Source organism: Myotis yumanensis, unplaced genomic scaffold (genome assembly GCF_028538775.1).
Source record: "Myotis yumanensis isolate MYYU_CA2020_CCGP unplaced genomic scaffold, mMyoYum1.0.hap1 SCAF_1, whole genome shotgun sequence".
Taxonomy (NCBI): Eukaryota; Metazoa; Chordata; class Mammalia; order Chiroptera; family Vespertilionidae; genus Myotis; species Myotis yumanensis.
Window position 1 is genome coordinate 186199326 of NW_027223752.1, and position 15713 is coordinate 186215038.

Genomic DNA, 15713 nt, shown 5'->3' on the forward strand with positions numbered 1-15713 from the left:
TTAAAATATAATTCAGCCCTGGCTGGCTAGCTAAGTTAGTTAGAGCATTGTCCCCATATGCCCAGTGCACGAATTTGTGCATGGGTGGGGTCAGCCTGGCCCCTATTGGGGCGGATCAGGGCTGGGCCTGTCGTGAGGAGGAGACAGTGGGGAGTTGGCCAGCCAGCCTGCCCCAATCTGGGCCAGATCAGGACCCAGCAGGCTGGGGGGAGGGGCCATGGGCGATTGGCCAGTGGGCCCCTCCCCTAACTGGGGTGGGGATCCTATTGGGGGTGGGGCCGGCCATGCGGAGGGGCTGTGTGCAGTGGACTGGCTGGCCCGCAAATGGGGTGGGGGGACCAATCAGGGGTAGCGACCTAGGGGAGGGCCATGGGAGGTTAGCTGGCTGGCCCTGCCCCTGATTGGAGTGGGGGGGGCTAATCGGGACTGAGCTGGCTGGGGGAAGGGCCCGTGGACCGATCAGGGTGGTGGGGGCCGATCTGGGGTGGGTTCCAGTAACCACACCCAAAATTGTTTCTAGAAGTAGTTGTTAAACCTGCCCTATTTCCTGCTTCCACTCTCAAGCTCTTCTCTTTTTTTGTAGTTTTTAACTCATTCTTAACATCTTCTTTTTAACAATGGTAGCCTTAAAATAACCTGAAACAATAGGCTTAAATGAGAAGATAAACTCTATTACTTGATTTTTGCTTCCTCTTATCTTTGTTTTCTGGTGTGTGTGTGTGTGTGTGTGTGTGTGTGTGTTCCAGAAAGTCTTAATGGGTATGAGGAATCTCTAAGCCAAGTCATTTCTTCTGCTAGTGGGCGTACATAAGCAGTTGGCTTTTTCAACTTAATGAAGCCCCAGAATTTCTGCACATTCTACCCCTTATTATTGTGACTTCAAACTTTACTTGTAATACCTTGCTGGAAGCAAAGGAAAGTAGCCACAGACACAAATTGGCTCTTTCCAGATACATCCACTAGAGCTATAAGCTAGGGAGGGAGGTTGTCTGCCTTCCTAGTTATTGTAGGCAGCAATTTAACTTAATTTTTTACATGACAAGGCCTCCGCTTTCCAGACTGCTTGTTATCCCTGCCCAACCTCTAAGAGAATGCTACCTATTTCTAGGTTTTGCTTATAGGAGTGAAGGCACTGGAAGCTTCATCTCATCCTCTTTTCAATTGCTTAGCAAGAAGTTAGCTAAGCACGTCTGAATTAACTCCAGGGAAGTGCACAAATCCTACTTCTTTTTCACCATGCAAAACCTTGGGTCCCAGCCCTGACCTACTGAGTCAAAATTGTTGTTTACAAAATCCCTCTAGTAATTCTTTCATATTGACGATTGAGTAGCCCTGCTGTAGCAGATGTCAACACCACTGGTAGAGGAGCTCCTCTCACTAAACTCTTGTCAAATAAGGCCATTTCCCCGCGCTGGACACCCCATTTTTACATATTCAACTAGATGGTCTCCACACCCTCAATTTCCCTACGAATATGCAAAGGTATTCATCCTGGAGGCCTTTTCCTGGTGCATCTTCCACTCTATGTCCCATGTGCCCAGCTCACATATACCTTGATAGAGGAGAAAAAAAGAGCATAGGTTATTGTATATATTTCTGAATACTAGTCCTTACCGTATATTTATTCCACATGTTGCTAGTGACAGAATTGGTCTAGAGCAGTGATTGCGAACCTATGACACGCATGTCAGAGGTGACACGCGAACTCATTTTTTTGGTTGATTTGTCTTTGTTAAATGGCATTTAAATATATAAAATAAATATCAAAAATATAAGTCTTTGTTTTACTATGGTTGCAAATATCAAAAAATTTCTATATGTGACACAGCACCAGAGTTAAGTTAGGGTTTTTCAAAATGCTGACACGCCGAGCTCAAAAGGTGAACCTTTTGAGCTTCGCCATCACTGGTCTAGAGTGATCTTGTGTGTTTCCTAGCCTAGACCCAGAATCAGCCACCTTTTCAAAAAGTCCTTGTTCCTTTAAGGAATTGATATTTACAGATAATCTGAGTGCTAGGGATTCTCATTGCTACTGTATTATTCATTTGGGGAACTCTTTTTTTAAAATATATTTTTCTTGATTTCAGAGAGGAAGGGAAAGGAAGAGAGAGACAGAAACATCAATGATGACAGGGAATCATTGATCGGCTGCCTCCTACATATCCCCTACTGGGAACCAAGCCTGCAACCCGGGCATATGCCCTTGACTGGGATCGAACCTGGGACCCTTGATTCTGCTGGCAAACACTCTATCCAAACCAGCCAGGGCTGGGGAACGCTTCATAGAACTGAACTAGGAAATATTTACATATTTGAAAGCTAAAATAACTCATGAGTTCATACTAATACTTCTAAATCTAATGTAGGTGCTTTTATTTAACCTCTTCTATATTACATCTGTAGCTCCTTCCACCTCCAGAATTAATATATTCCGTAATTGTTCATTTCATTCATCCCATGTTTATACACACAACAGCCTCAGTATAACAAAACTAATACTACCACCCCCAATATGTTGGCTGAGAAGAGTTCACTATTTTCTTGCTATTTCTCTCCCCATTTCCTCTCATTTTTCAATTGTACTGTATCTACATTATGAGCATATACTAGTATAGCCATTACAAACAATACTTTCTTCATTTTAATCCTCATTTAATCTTTTTAAAAATGTATTTTTATTGATTTCAGAGAGGAAGGGAAGAAAGAGATAGATAAAAACATCAATGATGAGAGAGAATCACTGATCAGCTGCCTCCTGCACACAAGCCAGGCATGTGTCTGGGAATCGAATCGTGACCTCCTGGTTCATAGGTCAACACTCAACCGCTGAGCCACGCCCGGCTGAGCAATCCTCTAATCTTAGTTCTAAAAGTATTACAAGTATTACATATTTAACGTTCACCATCTGCCCTTATATTGATATCTCTCTAGCTATCTTTGCTGTCTGAAGCTAGTTCTTTAATCGGTTTCTGATATTCACTATCAAACACTTTCTGTAATAATATATGAGAACAGGTTTTCATGCATTTCCTCCCTTCTAGACACTTTAGTTCCTTATTGCCTCTTTTTTTTAAAAATCACAGTGTTGTTTCTTTTTAATTTGTCACCATTAAATGTCTCAGTTTTAAACAGATTCTTGGACTGGGGCTCATATCCATCAGCTTGTTCAACTTTGGCTCCTGTCTCATCTCTAGAAGCTTTTCCAGACCTGCCACCTTCACCATGAAGCTCCATGAGTCTTCTTCATTTTGACTTTTCTAAAAAAGACACCATGGAGCAAGAATTAGATTGGCAAACCGTTCTATGTCTTTTCCAATACTGCCTGGAATAAATTTATTGGAACTTCTGTCAAGTCATTTGTCTGAGGTCATGATTTCCGTCATCTTCTTCCAGACTTGGCAGACCTGTTGGTGCTGAGCATAAGAGGTCTTTCGAATCTGATTGTCTCTGTTGTTTGTTAGTTTTTAGTAAATCCAACACAAAGTAGATGAAGCAAATAAACATTGGAAGTCTTGACATCAACATGAGCTTCAATCATGATCTGCCATTTTTTGTTGTGGTTGTTAATCCTCTCCTGAGGATATTTTTTCCATTGCTTTTTCAGAGAGTAGACAGGAGGGAGAGGGGAAGGAAGAGGAAGAGGTACGGGGGGGGAGAGAGAGAGAAACATCAATGTGAGACACTTGGACTGGTTGCCTCTTGCACATGCCCCGCTCAGGGCAGGGAGCAAATCTACATCTACATGCCCTTACCTGGAAATCAAACCCAGTACTCTTAGGTGTATGGGCCCATACTTTAACCACAGAGCTACACTGGCCAGGGCTATCTTGAATTTTCTAAATGCAACTTTATCATTCTGCAGGTCAGCTAGCTTACTTCAAAAACCCAACCTTTGAGACCATCAGATATGATTTTGGTTCCTTGAGTTCTCAAAATGAGTGTTTTTCTAATATTTCTTATATTTAACATAGCTGGTGCTTTCACATCATGCCAATCTTTCTTTTAAAAAAATACATTTTATTGATTTTTTATGGAGGGGAAGGAAGAGGAATAGTTAGAAATATTGATGAGAGAGAAACATCGATCAGCTGCCTCCTGCACACCTCCTACTGGGGATGTGCCCACAACCAAGGTACATGCCCTTGACCGGAATCGAAGCCTGGACCTTTCAGTCGGCAGGCTGACGCTCTATCCACTGAGCCAAACTGGTTAGGGCATGCCAATCTTTCTTAGAAAATGGATCAACTGCTTTCTTCTTGGCTCCCTTTTTTCCACCTTTCATAAGGTACTTATTCTTCCTGCCCGCCATGGTGCTGCTCCAAGAGCCAAAAGGGCCTCATTTCCTCTTTATTATACCTCAATAAAATAGACTCAATATTTTTACTTCTCTACTCTTCACTCCTAGTTGACACTTTTAGAACATATTTAATTCTATCCCTTCTATCCCACATAATTCCTAGGTTTTACTAAGAAAAGTTGGTACTTTAATTCCATTTCACCAAGTGTTTGGTTTTCTTAAATATCCCTCTTACTGTCCGACTAGTTGCTATGACATACACTGACCACCAGGGGGAAGATGCTCAATGCAGGAGCTGCTGAGCTGTAGTGACTTGGCAGCGGCAATTCTCTGGTGATGCACCCAGAAACCAGAGAGGAGGGAGCCCGATTCCTCGCGGGGCCGCGTGATTCCACCTTTGCCCGTGGGTTATGTTGTTGCTGGGTCCCAAATCTGGTTTACTGCACACCTGCATTTGCATTCCACACCCTGTACAACAGCAACTTTGCAGAGTGCCCTCTCGCACTTCGGGACCATTTGGGGGATGTCTGAGAGCTGGTTTCAGCTTGATCTTCGCAGGTCAGGCTGAGGGACCCCCCCACCGCTGCTGGAGGGACCCAGCTCACTCTGCAGACTCTGGGGAGGGACCACTGGAGGCTGGCTCCAGGGCGTGTCCGGCCCATCTCGCCCAGTCCTGCCCTGCTGGTCACCTTCTAATTAATTTCCTTTCAATGTGCATGAATCCATGCACTGGGTCACTAGTATTACTATATAATTTCAAGAAATTATATACTCATCACAAATTCCCCTTCTCTTCGTTGTCTCTGTCTTTTTAAAAAAATATATTTGTATTGATTTCAGAGAGGAAGGAAGAGAGAGATAGAAACATCAATGATGAGAGAGGACCACTGATTGGCTGCCTCCTGCATGCCCCCTACTGGGGATCAAGCCCAGAACCCAGGCATGTGCCCTGACCATGAATCAAACTGAGACCTCCTAGTTGCTAGGTCAATGCTCAACCACTGAACCATGCCAGCCGGGCCATTGTCCTTGTCTTGACATGAGGTCTCTGTTCTGATTTGTTTGTTTGGTAGGGTTCACTTATGATTCCTCAGATGCTATGCATGGATAACATATTTATGAACCTGTATTTATTCACAGATATCTTTCTATTGTCCTGACATGAACGGGATTTTGGCTGAGCTGCTATCCTTTTCCCTCAGTGACCTGTAACTGTCTTCTAGCTTCCAGGATTTCAGAGGAAAAGTCTAAAGTCTAGTGATCTCTCTCCTCCCTCCTTCTTTCTTCTCTATGAAAGACTGACTATGCAAAAACATACTTAAAAATAAAGCTCTGATCCACAACATGCAGCAACCATCAGGAATCCTAACAATTCCTGTAGCAATCAGCCCCAAATGGCCATCAATTGATCAATAACTGACAGATTCTTAAAATTTCCCCCCACTTTGAACTTACAATCAATCAGAGAAAGCCAAATATGCTCCCCTAACCAATCACATAATTTGCCCCACCTTAGGTTAGGCTCCATGATAGCTTCTCCAGGCCAACACTCCCTATCAGGGCAAACCTGAATTCCCTTTTCTATAAAAGGTATGAAGCTTTTCCATTCCATGCCTGCCTTTAACTCCCTGACAACATGGTGGCCAAGTCTTTTGCTATAGAAAACTCTTACAGCCCAGTCGGCATGGCTCAGTGGTTGAGCATTGACGTATGAACCAGTAGGTCACAGTTCGATTCCCTGGTTAGGACACATGCTGGGGTTGCAGGCTTGATCCCCAGTAGGGGGTGTGCAGAAGGCAGTTTCTCTTTCACCATTGATGTTTCTATCTATCTCTTTCCTTCCCTCTCCCTTCCTCTCTGCAAGCAAGATATATATATTCTATGCAATAAAAGCCTAATATGCAAATTGAGCAAACAGCAGAACAACCAGTGGAACAACCGGTAGCTATGATGTGCACTGACCACCAGGGGGCAGATGTTCAATGCAGGAGCTGCCCCCAGCCCGCAGGCCCCAGGCCAGCCAAGGAGGGTGCCAGCAGGGCGACCGGCAGCAGCGGGGCAACTGGGGGGCTGGGCAGCAGCAGGGGGTGGGGCCAGCAAGCAGGTGGTGCCAGGCTGGCCAAGGTGGGTGCCAGCGGGGGGGTGGGGATAGGCCCCCGATCACCCTGCTGGTCGCCCCACAGATCGGCCCTGATCACCGGCCAGGCCTAGGGACCCTACCCTGCACAAATTTCGTGCACCAACCTGGCCTCTAGTTTTTAAAGAAAACTCTTACAAGTAGCCTTTCCTTGGCTGGTCTTCATACTCATTTCCACACCTTTCCCTGCCCCTTTTCCTGTCCCTTCCCTTCCCCTTGTCCTCCTTCTGCTCCCTGTCCTCCTTGTTCTTGTTTTTCTTCTTTTTGCAGGTAACTTGTTTTTTCCACGTGGAAGTTTTTAAGATCTTCTCTTTCTAGAAGTTTTCCTCAGGTATGCTTAGGCATGTCTTTTCTCACTGATCTTACCTGAGACTCAGTGACCCCTTTCATCTGTAATTGCAAGTCTATCTTTAGGTCAGGAAATTTTTCCATTATTATTTGTTTAATTGTTACCTCTCTTTAAACTGTTCCTTTCTCTCCTTCTGGAACTCCAAATAGTCATATATCAGGTTTCTTTATATTTTTTGCTCTGTGCTTTGACATACCTTTTACACTTCTCAGGCCACTTAGTAAGATTCAATAATTCTCCTTCAATATATCTTCAACGTTGTGTTTTCAAAACCATGATTTTCATGCGTTTACTTGTGTAAAAATGTTATAGCTGTCTTATTTATAATAGCCCCAAGTGAAAACAACCCAAATGTTCATCATCAGGAAAGTGGATAAACAAGGTGTGGTATATTCATTCAATAGGATACTACTCAGCATAAAAAAAAAAATAACTACAGATACATGTGGTAAAGAACAAAGTTCAACTGAGTACACTTGAAGATCTAATTTGCTTTATTAGACGATTCATGAATCAGGTAGTATCTCATCTAGCAATAAGGAGGGTGCTCCAAAGAGTTGTGCAAAATGGAAGGTTTTTATAGATAGAAAAAGGGTGAGATAAAAAAGTTAAAAGAGTGAATTATTTCAGCAAGTATTATTTATTTAAGAGAATGTCATTTCACTTAGGGGAAGTCTTATCAAGTAGATTACCTCATGCCTTGCTGTTGCACCCTAAATCTGCAGTTAGAAATTTTTCTCTCTCGCCCTGGGGAATAAACCCACACATATGACTTTGTAAAGCAATTTCATCAATTTCATATCTGGATGTCTAAATCAAACTTCTCTACTATTGTTAAGAAAAAAACAGAGGTGTTGGCCAGCATGGCTCAGTGGTTGAGCGCCGACTTATGAACCAGGAGGTTACAGTTTGATTCCCAGTCAGGGCACATGCCCAGGTGTGGGCTCGATCCCCAGTAGCGGGTGTGCAGGAGGTAGCTGATCACTGATTCTCTCTCATCATTGATGTTTCTTTCTCTCCCTCTCCCTTCCTCTCTGAAATCTATCATCTATCATCTATATATCATCTATCATCTATCATCTATCATCTATCATCTATCATCTATCATCTATTGAGTAGACTGCTTCACTAGTGCTGACTGATTGGTTTAAAATTCCACTCCTGGGAGAGGGTGAAACTTCAGTTTGATTAGATAATACGTCTTTGTAGGGCTTAGCACAAGTGACTCCATTTTGGATTGTTGTTTCTTTGTTTTTTTTTTCAAGCTGTAACCAGCTTTATTAAAGATACTTATCATAAACAATCATAGTATGTCAAGCAGGACATAAGCAAACAATCATTAGCAGTATACAACAACTTTCAAACTTCCTTATTCAATAAATTACCAAAATCAGAAAGCCACTATAAAACCCAATGAAGTCTTCATCTGATGCTTTGAACAGAGATAGTTTAGAGGGACGGTTGACCTTTCACATTAAGCATGTTGTTTAACAACTTTTCAAAGCTAACCCTGACTTTCAGGAAGTAAAATGAAAATGGCAGTATTACCAATCTGTAGATCCACAATCTAAAAAAGGAACTGCTACTCTTTTGAGGGATGCCATCTCAATGGTGACACTGGAAAGTACAGTTGCCCAAACATACTAGTACCTATTTTGGGGGGGTCAGGTCCCAACAGGTCTCTGGGCTTACGGGAGTCAAGTCTATGCTTAAGTGGAGAGGGAGAAAAGGACATAAAAATGAATCTTAGTTTCCCCATACCACAAGGTGTTGTGCTAAGGTGGTTAATGTATGTCAACATCAAGGGATTTCCTCCTCACAGGAACCAAGAGGAAGTCTCTCAAAACTAGAAGAGAAAGGTTTATTTTCTTATGTCAGTCCAGCTTTGAAGACATTCTATTAGTACTATATATCCTTCCCCCCAAAAAACAACAATGAAGTGTTCTGTGTGCTAACAACATAGCTTTTTAAAAAAGAAAACTTGATTTAAAAATAGTATTTCAAACTGTGCGGTCACCAGAGATACACAGTTATCAAAAATGCACACACTTCACTTGGCATCTCCAGCACTTTCAGCTTTCTGTGCCTGGCTTGTTTTAAATGGACTTGTTTTAAATTGACAAATGGACTTGTGACAAAAGGAGCCCAAGCCTCCTTTTCCCTTTGAATACCTTCTCTCCGTTCTTTGCAAGGGCTTTTTGAGGCTTGGGCTCTGGCTTTGGAAGAACAGGTTTAGTCAATAATCTGGTGGATCGTCTCTGTGGCTTGTCCTTCACCTTGGCTTTATCTCCTTTAGCATCTCCTTCTGCCTTTCCCTTGGGCATGATGGCAGTTGGGTGGGATGGACAGGCTGGACAAAGGGACGCAGCAGCACGTGGGCTTTAGTCAACCCAGGGGACGTTCTTGACTCTTCTTCACACTGCTCAGGTTTGTTGTTTCTTCTGAATACATGTAACAACATGAATGAATCTCAAAAACAATACACAGTGAAAGATACCAGACATGAAAAAATACATGCCCAAAAAAGTGCATGCAGTAATACCGGCTCATGTAAAGAGGATGCAGTCCAAGACCCCTAGTGGGTGCCTGAAACAAAGTACTGAACCCTATATGTATTGGGTTTCTTTTTTCTTATACATATATACTTACGATAAAGTTTAATTTATAAATTAGGCACAGTAAGAGATGAACAATAGTGAATAATAAAATAGAATAATATAACAATATACTGTAATAAAAGTTACATGAATATGGTGTCTCTCTTCTCAAAATATGTTATTGTACTATACTCACCTTTTCACTTAAAGAAGGACTTTACAGCTCCTCTTTGGCACATTTGAATAGCCAGCATCACTACTCTTGTGCTTTGGGGCCATTGTTAATTAAAATAAGAGTTACTTGAACACAGCACTGTGGTACCATTTTAGTCAATCTGGTAACCCAGGCATCTGCTAAATGACTAATGTGTATATACAGCATGGGTAAGCTGGACAAGGGATAAATCACGTCCGAGACAGGATGGAGCAGATGACAGTACAAGTTTTCATCTGATAGTCAGAACAATGTGCAGTTTATGAGTTGTTTATCTCTGGAATCTTCCATTTGGTATTCTTGAACATGCCTATGGTTTGCCATAGCTTGATTGTCTCAAGTTATAATTCTCTGCTATTCCCAAATAAACTCATTTTGCTGGTAAAATGATGGCTATTTTATTTTTAAGGTTGACATTATGGTTCCATCTACATGTTCTAAATCAGACAAAACTAATCTGCAGTGATTGAAAATCAGAAATTGCCTGGGGAGGGGGTAATGAGGAAGAGTGGGAATTTACTGGGAAGAAGTAGGAGGTGATAGAAATGTTCTATATATTGGTAAGAGTGTGGGTTATATGCATGTATGGATTTACCAAAGCTCATCAAGTTGTACACTTAAGATCTGTGCATTTCACTGAATGTAAAACCCCCATTTAAAAAGGAAACTTTTGTTGCATAATCTTGTGTGTATGTATTGAATTTAGTCTTCTGAAGTGCTTTTATTTATATATTTATATATTTATTTATGGTTTACTAGTAAGTTGTCTTCTGTAGCAGTTTCAAAAACTAATGCTTATCCAGCCTCAAAGGAAGAGAAGTTCCAACACAATTGCTCTGCTCTCCCAAAGTCCCACAGGTGTCAGGATGACCAGCAGGTCCTCTTAAGAATCCCAAGTCATGTCCTATCCCTCCCCTTGGAGGCCCATGGATCTTATAAACTATACTCTCTCCATTATCTAGCATGTTACTAATGTTGTGGCCCCACCCCATAACAAAAAAAAACAGAATTTCCGGAGGATGAGGCCCAGAAATCAGGATTTTTAAAAAATTCCCACGTGATTCTAATGTGCAGCCAAGGTTGAGAACCACTGCTCTAAACTCACTATAACCTTAATCTTTATTCATGCCATCTATTGCCCACTGTATCTGTCTGCTGGTTCCCACATAGTCATGTTTCAAGTGGGATCATATAGTTGAATTGGAAGAGGTGAGAAAGGTGAATGAGATGTGATAACCTGATTCATTTTTGTAGACTATCTGGTACCCAGAACAGTGTGTTTTTTATTTAGTAAGTGCTCAAAAATATTTGTTAAATTGAGTAAAGAACATAGTTGGGTAAATAGGAGACCTAGGAAATCCCAGCATTGTTGAATGTTATGTTGTGTCCATCTCCTTTCTCTGGGGGTGGCACTAAAATCAAGGAGTGCACAAATCCAAAGATTGATTAGGAACTAATGTCAGTAAGTGGAGAAGATAGTCTGAATATGCTACTAACTGTACTAACTGTGGCAACAGCCAGAAGCAGATAGTGAAACTTGGATTGTAAAGCAAAAGCTCTAAGAGATAGAAAGACAAGTAGGAAGGGTTGGGTTAAGAGACTTAGTAGAAGGACTGTCCTGGATAAAAATTGATGAGAATTTTGGTCAACAATAGAGACCCTCAGATTCTCTTAATAAAAATAACACCTGGAGAAGTTCTAGCTTCTGGCTTGGTGTAGAAAGCTGGAGAAAGCATTACTCTTATCACCACAACATAAGCTAGATAGACTACAAAATTATCACTTTTACCAAGCCAACCCAAGAGCTGAGGTCACAGGGCAACAGCTGGCCTGAGATGTAAGGAAAGACTGGTGCTTCTAAACACAGAAGAGATGCAAAACACTGGATCACTAGTGGCAGAGCATGGGAAGGAAGATGTGCAGCATTCAAACAGGAAAAAGAATTCTACTACATTTTAAAATAAATTGCTAAAGACTGAGTGTGGGCTGGCATGGGAACCCCGTTGGAGTCACACTCATAAGGGGAGTTCATATCCACTCCCAGGCTTTTCTCCAGGGATCTTCACTGGGCACCCAGGACAAAGATTGGGGACAGAGTGGCAGACAAAGACTGTGGGGTCATACAGGCTTGAAGGAAAGGAGAGGCTGCCACTGCAGGAAAGCCCAGAGCATTCTCCTCTAAGGAACATAAGACTCAAACTGATGGAGAAGGCAGCAAAACTGTTGCTCCTCAAGGGACAGGTGGGGCCCATTGCAGCTGGGGTTACAGGAAAAAAAGAGAAAAAAATCCCCTCTATTCCTGGGAGAGGACTAGAAACTGTCCTGAGCCTAGACCAGCCGTGGGCAAACTATGGCCCGCGGGCCGGATCCGGCCCGTTTGAAATGAATAAAACTAAAAAAAAAAAAGACCGTACCCTTTTATGTAATGATGTTTACTTTGAATTTATATTAGTTCACACAAACACTCCATCCATGCTTTTGTTCCGGCCCTCCGGTCCAGTTTAAGAACCCATTGTGACCCTCGAGTCAAAAAGTTTGCCTACCCCTGGCCTAGACTATTAGAGGTCATAATGCTGGGGAGGGACAGAATCACCAAGACCCAGGGACTCAAAGCCTGTGTAAGTATGAATTTGGAACAGGATGGGAGAGAAGCTGTCTTCCTTACCCTCACCCCCACAATCAGTCTAGCAAGCACTAAGTAACAAGAAATTTACTGCTGGGAAAAGGGCATGAACTTGCAGGGGTGGGGAATGTCTGGCCCTGCGGGCTGTATAAAGCCTCAAAAATCATTTGGTCTGGCCCTGCCAAGGCATTAGGGATGTTTATTAAATATTTGACCAAATATAGCAGGCTAAATATTTTTGTTTGTTTTCTTTTTTTCCCCCTTCAGAAGGGTAATTTTTAAATTGATAATTTTCTATGGCCTGCAAATTATGTTATAAATATCTAACTGGATCTTGGCAGAAAAAAGGTTCCCGCCCCCCACCCTGCCCCAACTTAGAGTGACATCTCTGAGTGGCAGGAGCACAGAAGGTCTAAAGCTGGACTTATGACAGACTCATGAGCAAAGGAACTTCTGAATAATCTTTTGTTAACCAAAAATTTATCCACTGTAGTATACTTTGTACTTAGCAGTATGCCTAGTGCATAATAGGTATCCAGTAATACAGTTTGTTTTGTCAGGTCCCTGACTTTAATGTGAATGCTTGTGCCATTTCACTCTAATGTATAAAGCTACTAGTGTTTTCTGATGACTATCTTGATCTAATTAAGAAAATATGTTCGCCCAAACCGGTTTGGCTCAGTGGATAGAGTGTCGGCCTTCGGACTCAAGGGTCCCAGGTTCGATTCCGGTCAAGGGCATGTACCTAGGTTGCGGGCACATCCCCAGTGGGAGATGTGCAGGAGGCAGCTGATCGATGTTTCTCTCTCATCAATGTTTCTGACTCTCTATTTCTCTCCCTTCCTCTCTGTAAAAAATCAATAAAATATATTTTTAAAAAAGAAAATATGTTCATTTCTCATTTACTAAGAATTTTTAAAATTCAGAAATGGCTGTTGAATGTTATACAATACATCCCTAGAGAATATCATTTGGCTTTTCTCCTTTATTTTGAAAAAGTACATGAGCAGATTTCTTAATGTTAAACCACCATTCTTGGAATAAACTATACTTTGTCATGGTGTGAATTCTTTTTATTACCACACTAGAGGCCCGATGCATGAAAATTCATGCACTGGAGGGGAGGGTCCCTCAGCCTGACCTGCCCCCTCTCACAGTCTGGAAGCCCTCCGGGACGGGAGGCGACTTGGAGATCAGGAGAAGGTGACGCCCCATCACACCTGTGCTGCTGCCACTGCCGGCAGCACAAGCCTCGGCCGGCCCTGGTTACCTGAGCCTCAGGCGGCTCTGAGAGGCTGGGCAGCTGCCATCTGAGGCTTGCCTGCACCTTGGGCCGGCCCTGGGCAGCTGGGGGGCTGAGGGGACTGGGGGGCTCCATCTTGTGGCTGTGGGTGCTGCCATCTCTGAGGGCAGGGCAGTCAATTAGCATATTCCCTCCTTATTGGCCTGGGTGCCGCTGTCTTTGTGATGGTGTGAGGGTCAATTAGCATATCCCTTCTTTGTTAGATAGGATTACTGGCTTTGTTACCTTAATACTCAATTTTGTCTTGGGAACAAAATTAGTGAGAACATAAGAATCCCCCCCCACCCCCTTTTGAGTACTGTTTATCTTGGATTTTGGTATCAGAGTTATGCTAGCCTTTATGAAATAAACTGGAAAATTCTCTCCTTTTGGGGAGATTCTTTATTCCCTTAGAATTCACCTGGGTTTGGTTACCCGGTCTCACTCCCTTCTTCCTTCCAGAGGTGCCCCACAGTACCACTAATGATTTAACCATGAGGATGTTTTCTCCTACTAGCTTCCAAGGCTCCTGGTAAAGGGGGCTCACCTAGGATCCTCAACAAAACCTGTGTATCTTTCAGTTTTCTCACTGTCCTTGCACAGGCTGCAGACCTTACCACTTCCAAGCCTTTGCTAATTTCATGTCACTTGCCTCGCTAAATCCTAACCACTGAATTTGAGGTGGGAGATATAGGGTGGTGTTGATTATGGCAAAATAGAACAAACATCTGAGGCAGAGATTGTGCAGCTGCTTGACACCCTTCTCTTCATTTAACCCTCAGACTCCTGGGAGGCTTTAGTTTTTATGTTGTAGATGGGAAAAGGAACTTGAAAAATGTTATACACTAATAAGTGGAGGTGCCAGGATGTAAAACCAGGACTGCTTGATTGCAGTGAATGCAGCTTCTCACTTCTTCCATTGTTCAGGGGCTACCGTCTCTCACGTTGACCTGCATGTCCTCCATGCTCCATTAGCAATTGTAGACTGTCCACACTATTTTACATTACACTCATTTGTCATTTCTATTGTTTCTTCTGAGTAGTTCTTGTCTCACACGGAGCATTTATTAACTGAATAACCTCCCAGTACCTGTTTATCCAACTCCAGATTTAGGCACCTTTAAAAAAATTTTATAATAAAGAGAGTGGGGAAAAAATAAAAGGAAAAGGTGACTAAATACAAAAAAAAAAAAAAAAGGTGATTGTGTTAGTCTTAGCTGTATACTGCAAAAAAACTCCCTTTCAAAATAAGTTTAACTCTGCGTGGTCTCCAGGGGCTCTTTGGCTACCCCTACAAAATAAGTGCCCACAAATCGACAAGAGTTGCCATTAGTGAATATCGATCACCTTCCCACCAAGCACATACATCAAACAGCGGCGGGATGCTGGAAATCGCACCTGCAGACCACACGGACTTCCCAACAAGGATGCTAGAAGAGGCAAGCCCGCCCAGCTGCGGGCGCGACCCCGCTCCACCCCTCCCGCCTCAGCCGGGTGGAACGTTCCGAGCGAAAGCTTTGACAGCGCCCGCCCGGAGTCACGTGGCGCGGGAGCGTGCTGACGGCGCCTGCGGAATGACGCGGCTCGGGTTGCCAGGGGGCGGGGCCGGCGCCGCGGAAGGGGCGGGGGAAGGAAGCCAGCGGGGAGGCGGGGCGGGAGGAGTGGAGGGCGGGCGGAGAGGGGCGCGCGGGCGGGGAGGGCCCAGCGTATTATGGGATGCGGCGGTGGAATGGCGCTGGGCGCGTGATTTTGAACAAACCCGGGTCTGTGTCTCGGAGGCGCCGCCGCCGCCGCGGCAGCTGGGAGCCCAGGGAGCGCGGCGCGAGGAGAAGGCGGCGGCGCCGCCGGCTTTGGTAAGTGTCAGACCCCGGGGTGGGGGCATCTGGGCGGGCGGGCGGGAAGGGGCGCCGGCCCCCGCTGCGGGTGGTGGCGCGGCCGAAGGGCGCCTGACCGCTCCCTCCGGGAGCCCGGGCTGGTGGGTGGTGGCGGAGAGCGGGAACCTGCAGCCTGGGGGTCGCCGCGCCCTACCCCCGGGCCGCAGTGGGCGGGAGGATCCTCCCGGGCTCGGCCCCTTCCCGCCCGCACCCGGGAGGGCGGCTGTCACCCGGCCGCCAGCCTGCCCGCCCTTCCTGGCGGTCTGGAGGAAGGGCTGCCGCGGCTGTTGACAAGCTCACTGCGTGGCCCGGGAAGCCGGCCGTGTCGGCCCCGGCTTTC

The 15713-nt window shown here is 44.2% G+C and overlaps 1 protein-coding gene across 2 annotated transcripts in view; it reads left to right on the forward strand.

Annotated features, from left to right (window-relative positions):
- The first annotated feature begins 15211 nt into the window (after positions 1–15211).
- Positions 15212–15713, forward strand: part of LIN54 (lin-54 DREAM MuvB core complex component) — a 66309-nt gene continuing 65807 nt past the window's right edge. For both annotated transcript variants that reach the window (XM_070393950.1, XM_070393976.1), the window contains exon 1: positions 15212–15352. The gene's annotated coding sequence lies outside the window, so the exon portion shown is untranslated. The remainder of the gene's footprint in view (positions 15353–15713) is intronic.